This window comes from Coregonus lavaretus (genome assembly GCF_964263955.1).
Source record: "Coregonus lavaretus genome assembly, chromosome: 9".
In the NCBI taxonomy this organism is placed as follows: domain Eukaryota; kingdom Metazoa; phylum Chordata; class Actinopteri; order Salmoniformes; family Salmonidae; genus Coregonus; species Coregonus lavaretus.
Genome location: NC_139996.1, coordinates 29,478,071 through 29,492,048, shown reverse-complemented (window position 1 = coordinate 29,492,048; position 13,978 = coordinate 29,478,071). Strand labels below are relative to the sequence as shown.

Here is a 13,978-nt window from a genome sequence, read left to right as displayed (position 1 = left end):
TTGTCTGTGGGGAATTGACTCAATGTCTCTAGACTGCATCATCAGCCCTCAAGACCTAACATTTATTTTGTTTTACTACTGCCTTTTATCTTGCTGCGGATCACTCTGTTGGAGACTGCCACAGCCCATATTATCATAACACGTCTATGTTTGGCCTAAAGACTTGTGTTTTAGCCTGACCTCACATTACCAGTTGAGCACATTAGCATTGCCTGCAATATCTCTTTCACACACTGAACAATGCTTACTTGGCATTTATTAGTGCAATAACCATAAGCCTGCTGAGTGCAGACACTATTGTATCATTGGATTTCTTCCTGGAGCGGCTGTTATGTGCCCCTGAGCCTTGAGTTTTCTCTCGCCTTGCTCCATTTCATGTGGCCTTTTAAGATATCCCTAGTAGGTACACCTGAACAGAAGGTAATGTCAGACAGGTTTCATGTGGAAGGCTCCCTGTACTGTATTAGTGGCAATAGAGGGTACAGATTAATAGAGGGTACAGATTAATAGAGGGTACAGATTGTGGTCCTATGTAGCTCAATTTGTAGAGCATGGCGCTTGTAATGCCAGGGTAGTGGGTTCGATCCCCGGGACCACCCATATGTAAAAATGTATGCACACATGACTGTAAGTCGCTTTGGATAAAAGCGTCTGCTAAATGGCATATTATATTTACAGATTAAGCCCACAGTCTGTCTGGGTACTTGTCTCTCTGGAAACAATGGACTCTGTTTTGCATAATTGCCACTCTTACTGAGCAGATAAGATGATCACCCTCTGTGAGAGGTGCCTGCATTTCATCTCCTCACGCTTACTCTTCTCTCCACCTTCTCTCGACCCGGCTTTGTTGATGAGCCCTCTTCAGGAACCGGTTATCTGAATTTTTCATTGGAGCTTTTCTTGACATTTAACATTTTCTATGTATTATTTCCAACACTGGCTTGCTTGTAAAACGGTCCCTTTGGCTGCCACTTTTGTCACGGGTTACAAAGCCAGAACCCAGAAGCAGACCAGGACAAGGTGAGTTGAAACGAAGGTGAGTATTTATTTAACAGATTCAAAAGCGATGCTGAATAATCCAGGGAACAGAGCGGGCGGCGGAGATGAGTTGGTGGGGGTGCAGTGGCAGGTCCAATAATGGCTCGGCAGCCGCCGACCACCAGGCAGGGGTTGGGTGAAGGTTCCGGGTGAGTGACTGCAGATAGAACAAAACGGAGGTAAGTACACAGCAAGCCAACAAGGTGCAAAACAACAAAACTAACGCTAGAAGCTCTAAGGCTGATACACTGATAAACATACTGTTCATGGCTAACGATCCGGCAGGGAATGGATGTCAGGTCAGAGCTTAAAAATGGTGATGATCAGGACCAGGTGTGCAGATCGCTGATGGGATGCAGGTGCGGTTAATCAGGAGAGCTCCCGCCTAGCAACGTCGCCCGGCAACCAGGCAGGGAGCGTTCCAGAACCCTCAGGAAACTGGAGATTCCGAGCAGAAAATGACAACACAGGCAGGAACCGACTCAGGATGCAGGGTTCATGACAGTACCCCCCCTCCGACGAACGCCACCGGGTGGACTACCCGGAGCGCCAGGATGGAGGCGGTAGAAGTCACGAAGGAGGTCAGCATCAAGGATCTCCGATCATCCGAGGGGGAGGAGGAGGAGGCGGAGGGGGCAACAGAGGACTGAGGAGAACAGGCTTGAGGCAGGAGACATGAAAGGTGGGATGGACTCTGAGCGTTCTCGGTAACTTGAGTCGAACTGCAACAGGATTGATCACCTTCTCCACCACAAACGGACCAATGAACTTCGGTGACAGTTTCCTAGACTCAGTCCGTAGAGGAAGATCCCGTGTGGCCAACCAGACCCTATCTCCGATGGTATAGGTGGGAGCGGGAATCCGGCGACGATTCGCCTGGAGCTGATACCGGTCAAACTCTAAGGAGGGCCTTTCTGGCCCGATGCCAGGTCCGGTGGCAACGACGAATGTGGGCCTGAACAGAGGGCACTGAGAGATCCTTCTCCTGAGAAGGAAACAAGGGAGGTTGGTAGCCATACAGGCACTGGAAGGGAGACATCCCAGTGGCCGATGTAGGGAGAGTATTGTGGGCATACTCAACCCAAGGCAACTGAGAGACCCAGGAGGTGGGGTTGGAGGAGACAAGGCAGCGTAGCGTGGATTCCATCTTCTGGTTGGCTCTCTCCGCCTGACCATTAGATTGGGGGTGAAAACCAGATGTGAGACTGACTGTAGCTCCAATGGCCAAACAGAAGGACTTCCAGACAGCAGAGGTAAACTGAGGACCACGGTCGGAAACGATGTCACTGGGCAACCCGTGGACCCTGAAAACCTCCCTAACCAGGATCTCGGACGTCTCAGAGGCAGAGGGAAGCTTGGAAATGGGCACAAAGTGGGCGAACTTGCTGAATCTGTCCACGATAGTCAGAACGACCGTGTTCCCCTCAGAAGAGGGCAACCCAGTGACAAAGTCCAGGGCCAGATGCGACCATGGTCGCCGGGGAATAGGGAGGGGGTGAAGTAGTCCAGAGCTGGGCCGATTGGCACTCTTATTCTGCGCACACACTGGACAGGCAGCAACAAACCTCCGAGTATCCTCTCCCATGGCAGGCCACCAAAATCGTCTGCGAAGTAACGCCATCGTCCGAGCCACGCCAGGGTGACAAGCCATCTTGCTGGCGTGGGACCATTGGAGGACAGCAGAACGAACCGACTCAGGCACAAACAACCGACCGGGTGGACCGTTACCGGGACCGGGCTGCGTCCGAAGGGCCGCCATAACCTCCTCCTCAATCTTCCACATAACTGCTCCCACGACACAGTTCCGGGGAAGAATCGTCTCGGTCTTGGCCCCACTCTCCTCAGTCTTGGAGAACATCCGGGACAAGGCGTCCTCCTTGCCGTTCTTAGATCCAGGTCGGAACGTCAGGGAAAAATTAAAGCGTCCGAAAAACAAAGACCACCTGGCCTGACGGGAGTTGAGACGTCTAGCCGATTGCACGTAAGCAAGATTCTTGTGGTCAGTCCAGACAATAAACGGTTGCTCCGCCCCCTCCAACCAGTGGCGCCACTCCTCCAAGGCAAGCTTCACCGCGAGAAGCTCCCGGTTACCCACATCGTAGTTCCTCTCCGCAGACGAAAGACGACGAGAGTAGTAGGCGCAGGGATGGAGTTTACCGTCAGTGGAGCATCGCTGGGACAGGATGGCGCCAACCCCCACATCAGACGCATCCACTTCAACGACGAACTGACGGGCCGTGTCAGGTTGAGAGAGAATCGGTGCGTTGGTAAATCGCCTCTTCAAATCCAGGAACGCTCGATCCGCCTCCGGATTCCAATTGAAGATCCTGGTACTGGAAGTCAGGGCAGTTAACGGAGCGGCCACACGGCTGTAATCCCGGATGAATCTGCGGTAGAAATTCGCAAACCCCAGAAACCTCTGGAGCTGCAATCTCGTACCGGGCTGGGCCCATTCCAGAACCGCCCTAACCTTCTCCTGGTCCATCCTAATCTCTCCCCTGGAGATGATGTACCCGAGGAAGGATGTAGTGTGGGCGTGAAATTCGCACTTCTCGGCCTTCACGAACAGGCGATTCTCCAACAATCGCTGCAGAACCTGCCTGACATGCTGGACGTGGTTGGAAGGTTCCTTCGAGAAGATCAGAATGTCATCCAGGTAAACAAACACAAAGAGACCGATCATATCTCTCAGGACGTCATTCACCATACTCTGGAATACAGCTGGAGCATTGGTCAGTCCAAACGGCATCACCTGATACTCGAAGTGACCCATCGGTGTATTGAAACCCGTCAACCACTCGTCCCCCTCTCTGATCCGGACCAGGTGATACGCATTGCGTAGGTCTAGCTTGGTGAACACAGTAGCACCCTGTAAGGAGTCGAAGGCAGAGCTCATCAAGGGCAGGGGATACTTGTTCTTAACCGTGATATCATTCAACCCCCGATAATCAATACACGGTCGAAGAGAGCCATCCTTCTTACCCACAAAGAAGAATCCTGCCCCTAGGGGTGATGACGAGGGACGAATGAGACCAGCAGCTAGGGACTCCTTGATGTAGGTCTCCAAAGCCTCACGTTCAGGTCGGGAGATACTGTATAACCGTCCCTTGGGATAGACAGCTCCAGGGAACAGGTTGATGGCACAATCATATGGTCGGTGGGGAGGGAGTGACAGAGCCCTCTGCTTACTAAACACTTCCCCCAAATCGTGATATGTCTCGGGAACCAGGGACAAATCTGGGGGTTTAGCCTCAATCACCGGACTGGGAACCGAATGGGAACAGGCAGTCTTGAGACAGTTAGCATGACAATCAAGGCTCCAACTAGTTACCTTGCCAGTCACCCAATCGAACGTGGGATTGTGTTCTTTCAGCCAGGGGTATCCAAGGACCAGAGGAACATGGGAAGAAGGCAGAATGAAGAATGAGATCACCTCAGAATGATTCCCTGACAACAGCATCTTAACCGGTTCAGTCCTCATCGTGATACGTGCCAGACTACTGCCGTTCAGAGTGGTAGCTTCAATGGCTTCCGGTAATTGCTTCTTGGAAAGCCCCAGCTGTTCCACCACTTCGGCATCAATAAAGCTTCCATCGGCACCTGAATCGACAAAAGCGTTAATCACTAAGCTCTGATTCCTGTTCATGAGGGTAGCCGGGAAACGGGGTCTGACAGAGGTATTGAGAGGTTGAAACTGGCTCGCTAAAAGTCCTCCCAACTTTAGCGAGCCGAGCAGTTTGACGACCGCCGGGAACAAGTGGAGATGTAATGTCCTGAACTACCACAGTAGAGGCAGCAGTTGGTCTTACGTCTATGTTGGCGCTCCTCCTTGGTTAACCCGTGCCGCCCCACTTGCATGGGTTCAGAATCGGGAGGCAGGACCTCTCCACTAATCCTGTGTGGTGGACAATGATCGACGTATTCTGGTCCACCCCCCGACCCGACTGGGAACTGAGAAGCTGATCGATTGGACGGGCCCCATTGCTTCTCCCTCCTTCGCTCTCGAACTCGGTTATCCACCCGAATAGACAAGGCAACCAAGCTGTCCAGGTCACTAGGCTCCGGATAGGAGATCAACTCATCCTTGAGCTGCTCCGACAGGCCCTGGTAAAAGGCCGCTTGCAGAGACTCCTCATTCCACCCACTCTCCACAGCCAACGTCCTGAACTCGATCACGAAGTCGGCAACGCTGCGAGTTCCTTGGCGAAGCGAAAACAGGCGCCTAGCTGCGTCCATACCTCGGACGGAATGGTCGAATAGCTTCCTCATCTCGGCCGTGAACTCCTGGTATGAAGCCATGCAGGTGTCCTGTCGTTCCCAAACGGCTGAAGCCCACTCCAGCGCTCGACCACGCAGCAACTCAATAACAAAGGCTACCCTAGCCTTGTCTGTGGCATAAGAGTTGGGCTGTAGATCGAACACTAAGCCACACTGCATAAGGAAAGAACGGCATCTTCCCAGCTCCCCCTCATATTTATCCGGCGTCGGAACCTTGGGCTCACGGAAGGACACAGCTCCAGAAGCGGCAGGCGAGATGGGTGAAACCGGTAGTGGATTCTCCACCGGCAAACTGAGCTGGGCCTGGATCTTCGTCAGACTGGTGGAAAGGTTCCGAACTGACAACGCTATCTCCTGTAGTGCCGTGCTATGTTGTCCCAACATCTTCTCCTGATGGGTAATGGCATGGCGAACAGAGTCCAGGTCCGCTGGGTTCATTACTGGCCGGATCGTTCTGTCACGGGTTACAAAGCCAGAACCCAGAAGCAGACCAGGACAAGGTGAGTTGAAACGAAGGTGAGTGTTTATTTAACAGATTCAAAAGCGATGCTGAATAATCCAGGGAACAGAGCGGGCGGCGGAGATGAGTTGGTGGGGGTGCAGTGGCAGGTCCAATAATGGCTCGGCAGCCGCCGACCACCAGGCAGGGGTTGGGTGAAGGTTCCGGGTGAGTGACTGCAGATAGAACAAAACGGAGGTAAGTACACAGCAAGCCAACAAGGTGCAAAACAACAAAACTAACGCTAGAAGCTCTAAGGCTGATACACTGATAAACATACTGTTCATGGCTAACGATCCGGCAGGGAATGGATGTCAGGTCAGAGCTTAAAAATGGTGATGATCAGGACCAGGTGTGCAGATCGCTGATGGGATGCAGGTGCGGTTAATCAGGAGAGCTCCCGCCTAGCAACGTCGCCCGGCAACCAGGCAGGGAGCGTTCCAGAACCCTCAGGAAACTGGAGATTCCGAGCAGAAAATGACAACACAGGCAGGAACCGACTCAGGATGCAGGGTTCATGACAACTTTACGAATTTGCTGACACAAATAAAACAGCTGGTGAAGGTATTGTGTGTCTTCCTCAATAAACCTGAGACGTCAGATCTCACAAAGGAAAAAAAAGAGCACACAAGAAGCAGGGCAGCAAGAAGAGATTTCTGAAGAACGAGGGCATTCACTGGGAAATGTATCTTTTGACTGTAAAAAGGTAATTTCCCACTTGAATGTAAGGTATTTTTAGTCAAGTCCGTCCCATTATTGTATATTTAATTGATTAACTCAGAGGCCACAGGAGAATAGAAAAGTGTGGATGTGCATTTCAACAGTTACTCTCTTCTTACATACAGAGGTGGGTGGAAGGCTCAGGGCCAACTGATGTGTGAATATGGAGCCATATATACTGTAGCTCTGGTTTATATTAAAACATTGAAGAAAAACCAAACCAAATACTATAGAAACTTTTTTATTTCATCCACCTCTGGCTTTTCTCTAAAAACTGTGAGGTTTCCATGGCTGCCTTTCACAAAGTTACTTCACAAGCAGAGCTGTGCATCTTTGTGGCTTTCCCATGGTGTCTCAGATGGTATATACAGTTGAAGTCGGAAGTTTACATACACCTTAGCCAAATACATTTAAACTCAGTTTTTCACAATTCCTGACATTTAATCCTAGTAAAAATTCCCTGTCTTAGGTCAGTTAGGATCACCACTTTATTTTAAGAATGTAGAGAGAATTATTTATTTCAGCTTTTATTTCTTTCATCACATTCCCAGTGGGTCAGAAGTTTACATACACTCAATTAGTATTTGGTAGCATTGCCTTTAAATTGTTTAACTTGGGTCAAACGTTTCGGGTAGCCTTCCACAAGCTTCCCACAATAAGTTGGGTGAATTTTGGCCCATTCCTCCTGACAGAGCTGGTGTAACTGAGTCAGGTTTGTAGGCTTCCTTGCTCGCACACACTTTTTCAGTTCTGCCCACACATTTTCTATAGGACTGAGGTCAGGGCTTTGTGATTGCCACTCCAATACCTTGACTTTGTTGTCCTTAAGCCATTTTGCCACAACTTTGGAAGTATGCTTGGGGTCATTGTCTATTTGGAAGACCCATTTGCAACCAAGCTTTAACTTCCTGACTGATGTCTTGAGATTTTGCTTCAATATATACACATAATTTTCCTTCCTCATGATGCCATCTATTTTGTGAAGTGCACCAGTCCCTCTTGCAGCAAAGCACCTCCACAGCATGATGCTGCCACCCCCGTGCTTCACGGTTGGGATGGTGTTCTTCGGCTTGCAAGCATCCCCCTTTTTCCTCCAAACATAACAATGGTCATTATGGCCAAACAGTTCTATTTTTGTTTCATCAGACCAGAGGACAATTATTTTTCTGAGGTCTTGGCTGATTTCTTTTGATTTTCCCATGATGTCAAGCAAAGAGGCACTTAGTTTGAAGGTAGGCCTTGAAATACATCCACAGGTACACCTCCAATTGACTCAAATGATGTCAATTAGCCTATCAGAAGCCATGACATAATTTCTGTAATTTTCCAAGCTGTTTAAAGGCACAGTCAACTTAGTGTATGTAAACTTCTGACCCACTGGAATTGTGATACAGTGAATTATAAGTGAAATAATTTGTCTGTAAACAATTGTTGGAAAAATTACTTGTGTCATGCACAAAGTAGATGTCCTAACCGACTTGCCAAAACTATAGTTTGTTAACAAGAAATGTGTGGAGTGGTTGAAAAACGAGTTTTAATGACTCCAACCTAAGTGTATGTAAACTTCCGACTTCAATTGTACCCTGGGCTTCATACAGTCTTGATGTGAAGTGCAGAGGACTGACAGAAATCATTTTTTTATGTGTTCTGTGACTGTGTACAGTAGTCTACTGTGCACTCTAAAAATTAGGGGTTCAACAAGGGTTCTTCTAAGATCCTCAAAGTTCTTCGAAGAACTTTAGGGTTCTTGGCACTGAAAATTGCCCCCAAAAGGTTATATCAAGAACTCCATAGGAGGTGGGGTTCATCTAGGAACCTCCTTAGTTGGTGGGGGTTCTTGCAGGAACCCAACTGCCCAATTGAAACATTTGGATTTTAATTTGAAAGGACAGCAGGTGCAGGCACTTAACTGAACAACTGTAAAGATCTCCTCAATTTAAGGTAAGGTTTGTCCCTTGTATGATCTAAATTGAAATTGTTTTATGATGATAACATCTAGCTTTTCATATTTGTGCAAATCTTTCTAAAACAGAAAATGGATACAATTCAATGGATATCAATCAACAAAGAGGTAATATGTATGAATATATATTCTATAAGAATATGTTGAAGGCTAGTTGTATTCGGTGCAGATGACTGAATGAACTGCTCACTTTTGTGTCTGTGTCTGCAGGTATACAGACGAGGAGGCATACAAAGGTATGTCAATTGGTATTGGTATGTTATGCAGATCACATGTACAATCCTCCTCCCTTACCTCTTCATTGAAAATCCCATTGGCCTCTACATTATGGACAAGGTATGTGTATGAAAACCATTATCAAAAGTTTTTTTCATTCACATTCACCACAAAAACCAAGGTATGAGTACTGTTTTGTTAAACATCTGTATAATTACTATTTTTTTGATTCACAGACTTCACCCTCCCTACACCTCTGATGAATATAACAGGAAACCTGTTTGATCACCATGCACTGCAAAATCATTCTGGCTATGGATATGGAGAACATCAAAACATTAACATCAACATGCCAGAGGATATACCCATTGGACTTCGGGCTTTGCTGGGAGTTTATATCATATTTGGATTTTTTTATTCTGCTTTGCCACTAAAATCATAATAAACACTGACAACTAAAATATTGTGTTATTGTTATGCATATTATTAACAATAATAATAATAGGGGAGGGGGGGTAGTTCAAAAATTTACCTCAAAAGGTTATTCAAAAAGATTGTTTGAGAGCCATTAAAAGGGGTTCTTTGAAGAACCGTTTTAAAGGGTTCTTCAAATAACTTATAGGGGTTCCCCCACAGTTTCAATTTGAAGAACCCCTAAAGGATACTCCAGGAACCTTTTCTTTTTAGAGTGTGGGGCTGTATGAGGAAGACTTCAGAGGTAGTTTGGCTCCCTCCGATAGACATGGTCCTCTTGGTTCCTCCCTCCTAGAGTTTTCTCCAGGGGACTGACCTCTCCCCTGTCACAGAAAGTTAACCAACACAGCCTCAACATGTGGCCACCTTGTCCAAAATAGAACTGCCTAGAGCCTGGCCAGGGTGGTGAACAGAGGAGTGAATACAGAGGCATCACCTACTCTGTGATGTTTGATAAATTGTTTTCTTTCTGGGGATGCCACAGTCCCAATACCAAAGACACCTCCTGTCTATGAGCAGTCTGTTACAGTATATAAAGCAGTATACAAAAGCATAGTGTGTAGACTACATCTCTGACACTTCCCTGTAGGGGATGCCACAGGAATACCTACTGAGCCAATCCGAGAGCTTGTTGTGTTCATCAGATCCAGGCCTGGTGTTGGCTGCCTCCCTGATGTGGTGTCTGTATCCTCTAGGTTTAGGATGTCACCTGTCTGTGCTGCTCACTGTGGTCAAAGCAGGAGGCTCTCTTCCTTTTTGCTTAATTAAGAGCTTTTGAGCAGCTCTGGCTATTTTAATACCTCTGTGGGTGCCATGCCAATGCATGCCTCACGGAGTGGAATTTAAATCTTCCTCCACCTCATCCATGTAAGGTGCACTTTGCCGAATGCACATGTACATGTCTCTCGGACCTTGCAGCTGCTGCAGTAATTTCTCTAACTTTCTCTTCACAGCAACTGTACACACAGCACTCACAGCACAGAGACCCCTCTAGTCAACAGCAATCCTCAGACCCTCATCTACTGAGTGCAGCTGCCTCAACTGGCCCAACCTCACACTGTGATCCAATGCACTTTTAGATTTATTTTATAGAGCATCCAGCTCAACATAATACAAGTACACTGATCGTTGCTGTCAGTGCTGTTTCTCAGGGATGAAATACTATTATTGCTGTATCCAACAGAAGGGAAAAAACAATCAACGGAGAGAAAAGAGCAGTCTCCTGGTAGTGAGGGGGCGGAATGCTTGATTTCTTTATCTATGCTGATTAAGTCACCTCTGCCTTACATGAGGTCAGCTCAACAGATCCACTGTTCTCCCTGTGAAAGTCTGTGCATTGGCCCTAACGACCAAAAATAGCTGTTAAGGTTATATACTTACACCTCTTACCTTGCTGTGGGAGATGACCATCTCTTTCAATGCTTAGTCATTTTTATGTCATTGTGGTTTTGTGGACTGTTATACTGTTACAAACTGTATTATATGAATCTACCAGTACGCACAGGCGGCTACATCTGATTTGCATTCCAGGTTTTTCCACATCTACCACAGACCTTTGTACCACAGCCACTGCTCATGTTCTCTGCCACTGAGCTCCATAATTTCAGATGTAAATCATTTTGAAGGCTTGAATACTTATTGAAATTCAGACCAGTTGGGTTTTTCTGTACCTATTGGTGACAGACGAACAGCAGAGATATGTAGTGTAGGCTCACTGGAGAAGGGAAGTGGTGCACTCTTTGGGGAAAAAAAGGTGCTATCTAGAGCCTAAAAGGTTTATTCGGCTGTCCCCATAGGAGAACCCTTTGAAGAACCCTTTTTGGTTCCAGGTAGAACCCTTTTGGTTGCAAGTAGAACCAATTTGGGTTGCATGCAGAACTCCTTCCACTGAAGGTTCTACATGGAACCCAAAAGGGTTCTACCTGGAACCAAGAAGGGTTTTACCTGGAACCCTTTTGGAACCCTTTTTCTAAGAGTGTGGCGTGGTATGCATTAAAGTACAGTACAGCTCCTGCCTCAGGACTGGAGTTCCTTTGGCTATCCCAGCCCTTCCATGTTGAGGGGCAGGGGGTTTCCATGGTGCCACTTTAGCCTCACCATCGTTTCCCAAGCCCCAGGAGAGATCACTTACCTCTGATGAATCCAGCCATGAAAATAAAGAAAGCTGTTTGGCCCTGGAGACTGGCTCCCTGTGCATGCAGGCGGGTGAGGCACACCGCGGCTCCGTGTGTCAATGCTTTAATGGAGGCCCGAGGAGCCGCAATCTCAATAAATGATTCAGACAGACCAGCCTCTCTCACAGAATCCAGTCTACTGAGTTATGACCAGGGCAAATCTGGCCCACGCTAGGTTAGGACCCTGCCTCCAGATTCATTCATCCAAGTTGTGCATACTTAATAAGACATTCCAGAAAGGGTGGATATGAGGAAACTGACAAGGATGGTACATGATGTTATTAGGACTTGATTGACGACTTCTATACATGTTCTTGTTTTAATCTGACTGGATGGATTACATGAGTCTGGTATTCAACACAAAGTATGTATGTTTGTCATAGATCAAATCAAATCAAATCAAATTTTATTGGTCACATGCGCCGAATACAACAGGTGCAGACATTACAGTGAAATGCTTACTTACAGCCCTTAACCAACAGTGCATTTATTTTAAACAAAAAAAGTAAGAATAAAACAACAACAAGATATACTGTAAGTAATAAATACATTAAAGTTGTGTATGTAAAGAATGATTTGTTTATAAAAGCGGTTATCATAGAGCTTTGACACACTTGTTAATTATGCGTCATTATTGAACTTGAAGCACTTGAGCACTGGAAGTATACCTCTGGCATTTAGGTAGTGTGGATCCTCTCTCCCTGAAGGGTTTATTTATCGTGTGTTCTGCACATGCCAACTTGCATTCTATATACAGCTACATTTAATATTCTGCTCAATTGAGCATGCAAAAGCTTCTATGGACGCTCATGCTAGGTATTATGTGTGGTTTATATTACATGTACTTGTAGTCTCTTTGTTGCTTTCAGTCCATCCCCACTCCCCAGCTTCTGTTGCTTTGCTTGTTTTTCTGGTTCTTCCTGTTTCTGGGGCAAATCCATACTCTGCCTCATTCCTATCGTGTTTTGATGGCCCACTTTCTGCCTGGTGAGTGTGAACGGCTTGCTCTTTCTCCAGGCAGAGCCTCATGCTGCTGGTGGGAACCCTGGGTGCTGCTAGGAGGATGCAGAAATTAGTTCCTGGACAATACAACCTGATTCTCTCAACATGCAACAGCTTTTTGGAGGTTCCAGAACATGTAGACACAGTAAGCTCTGACGAAGGCCAAGAGGCCGACACGGAAACTTCAATAAAAAAGTGATACTAGCAAGAGCAGTGTGCGGGTTTGTCTTTTCTTTAACAGTAAGTTAATGCATTGTTCCTATGCAACTGTAAGAAGATACACTCAGAGCCAAAAGTATGTGGACACCTGCTAATCGAACATCTAATTCCAAAATCATGGGTATTAATTGCTGCTATAACAACCTCCACTCTTCTGGGAAGGCTTTCCACTAAATGTTGGAACATTGCTGCGGGGACTTGCTTCCATTCAGCCACAAGAGCTGATGTTGGGCGATTAGGCCTGGCTCGCAGTCGGTGTTCCAATTCATCCCAAAGGTGTTCGATGGGGTTGAGGTCGGGGCTCTGTGCAGGCCAGTCAATTTGTTCCACACCGATCTCGACAAACCATTTCTGTATGGACCTCGCTTTGTGCACGGGGGCATTGTCATGCTGAAACAGGAAAGGGCCTTCCCCAAATTGTTGCCACAAAGTTGGAAGCACAGAATTGATTAGAATGTCGTTGTATGCTGTAGCTTTAAGATTTCCCTTCACTGGAACTAAGGGGCCTAGCCCAAACCATGAAAAACAGCCCCAGACCATTATTCCTCCTCCACCAAACTTTACAGTTGGCACTATGTGTTGGGGCAGGTAGCGTTCTCCTGGCATCCGCCAAACCCAGATTAGTCCGTCGGACTGCCAGATGGTGAAGCGTGATTCATCACTCCAGAGAGGGCGTTTCCACTGCTCCAGAGTCCAATGGCGACTTCTTGGCCTCCCGACGAACAGTTATTGTGCTGACTTTGCTTCCAGAGGCAATTTGGATCTCGGTAGTGAGTGTTGCAACTGAGGACAGATCATTGTTATGCACTACGCACTTCAGCACATTTGACGAACTGACTTGTTGGAAAGGTGGCATCCTATGACGGTGCCACGTTGAAAGTCACTGAGCTCTTCAGTAAGGCCATTCTACTGCCAATGTTTCTCTATGGAGATTGCATGGCTCTGTGCTCAATTTTATACACCTGTCAGCAATGGGTGTGGCTGAAATAGCCACACCCATATAGTGTATATCAGATGTGTAACAGTAACAAACCTAGCCAGGTTAACAGGAGATTTGGGGTTTTGAGAACTTAAAGTGGCAATCTGCAATTGGTACATCCATTTTTGGACTTCTAAATTAATTATATATACCCAATAATTATTGAAGAATATAACTTATAAATGCCTCATGAGCTTAGTTCAACTCTCTTACCTCATCAGAAACTAGCCAACTAAACTCAACTCCACGATTTACAATTGTGTTGGCAGACTGGAGCGCTGACGTCACGTAAAATGACATTTTTATCCAAAACGATTTCAGCACCCAAAGAATAGCCCGCATTTACACATAACATTTCCCCGGTTACTGGTCAGAACCTAAACATAAGCATGTTTTTGTCCGTTTGTAAACGATGT

The 13,978-nt window shown here is 46.8% G+C and overlaps 1 protein-coding gene across 1 annotated transcript in view; it reads left to right on the top strand.

The window, feature by feature from the left end:
* The window catches only part of frmd5a (FERM domain containing 5a), a gene marked incomplete at both ends in the record, with an annotated part of 130,807 nt that overhangs the window by 75,262 nt on the left and 41,567 nt on the right, over positions 1 to 13,978 (top strand). The window lies entirely within an intron of this gene.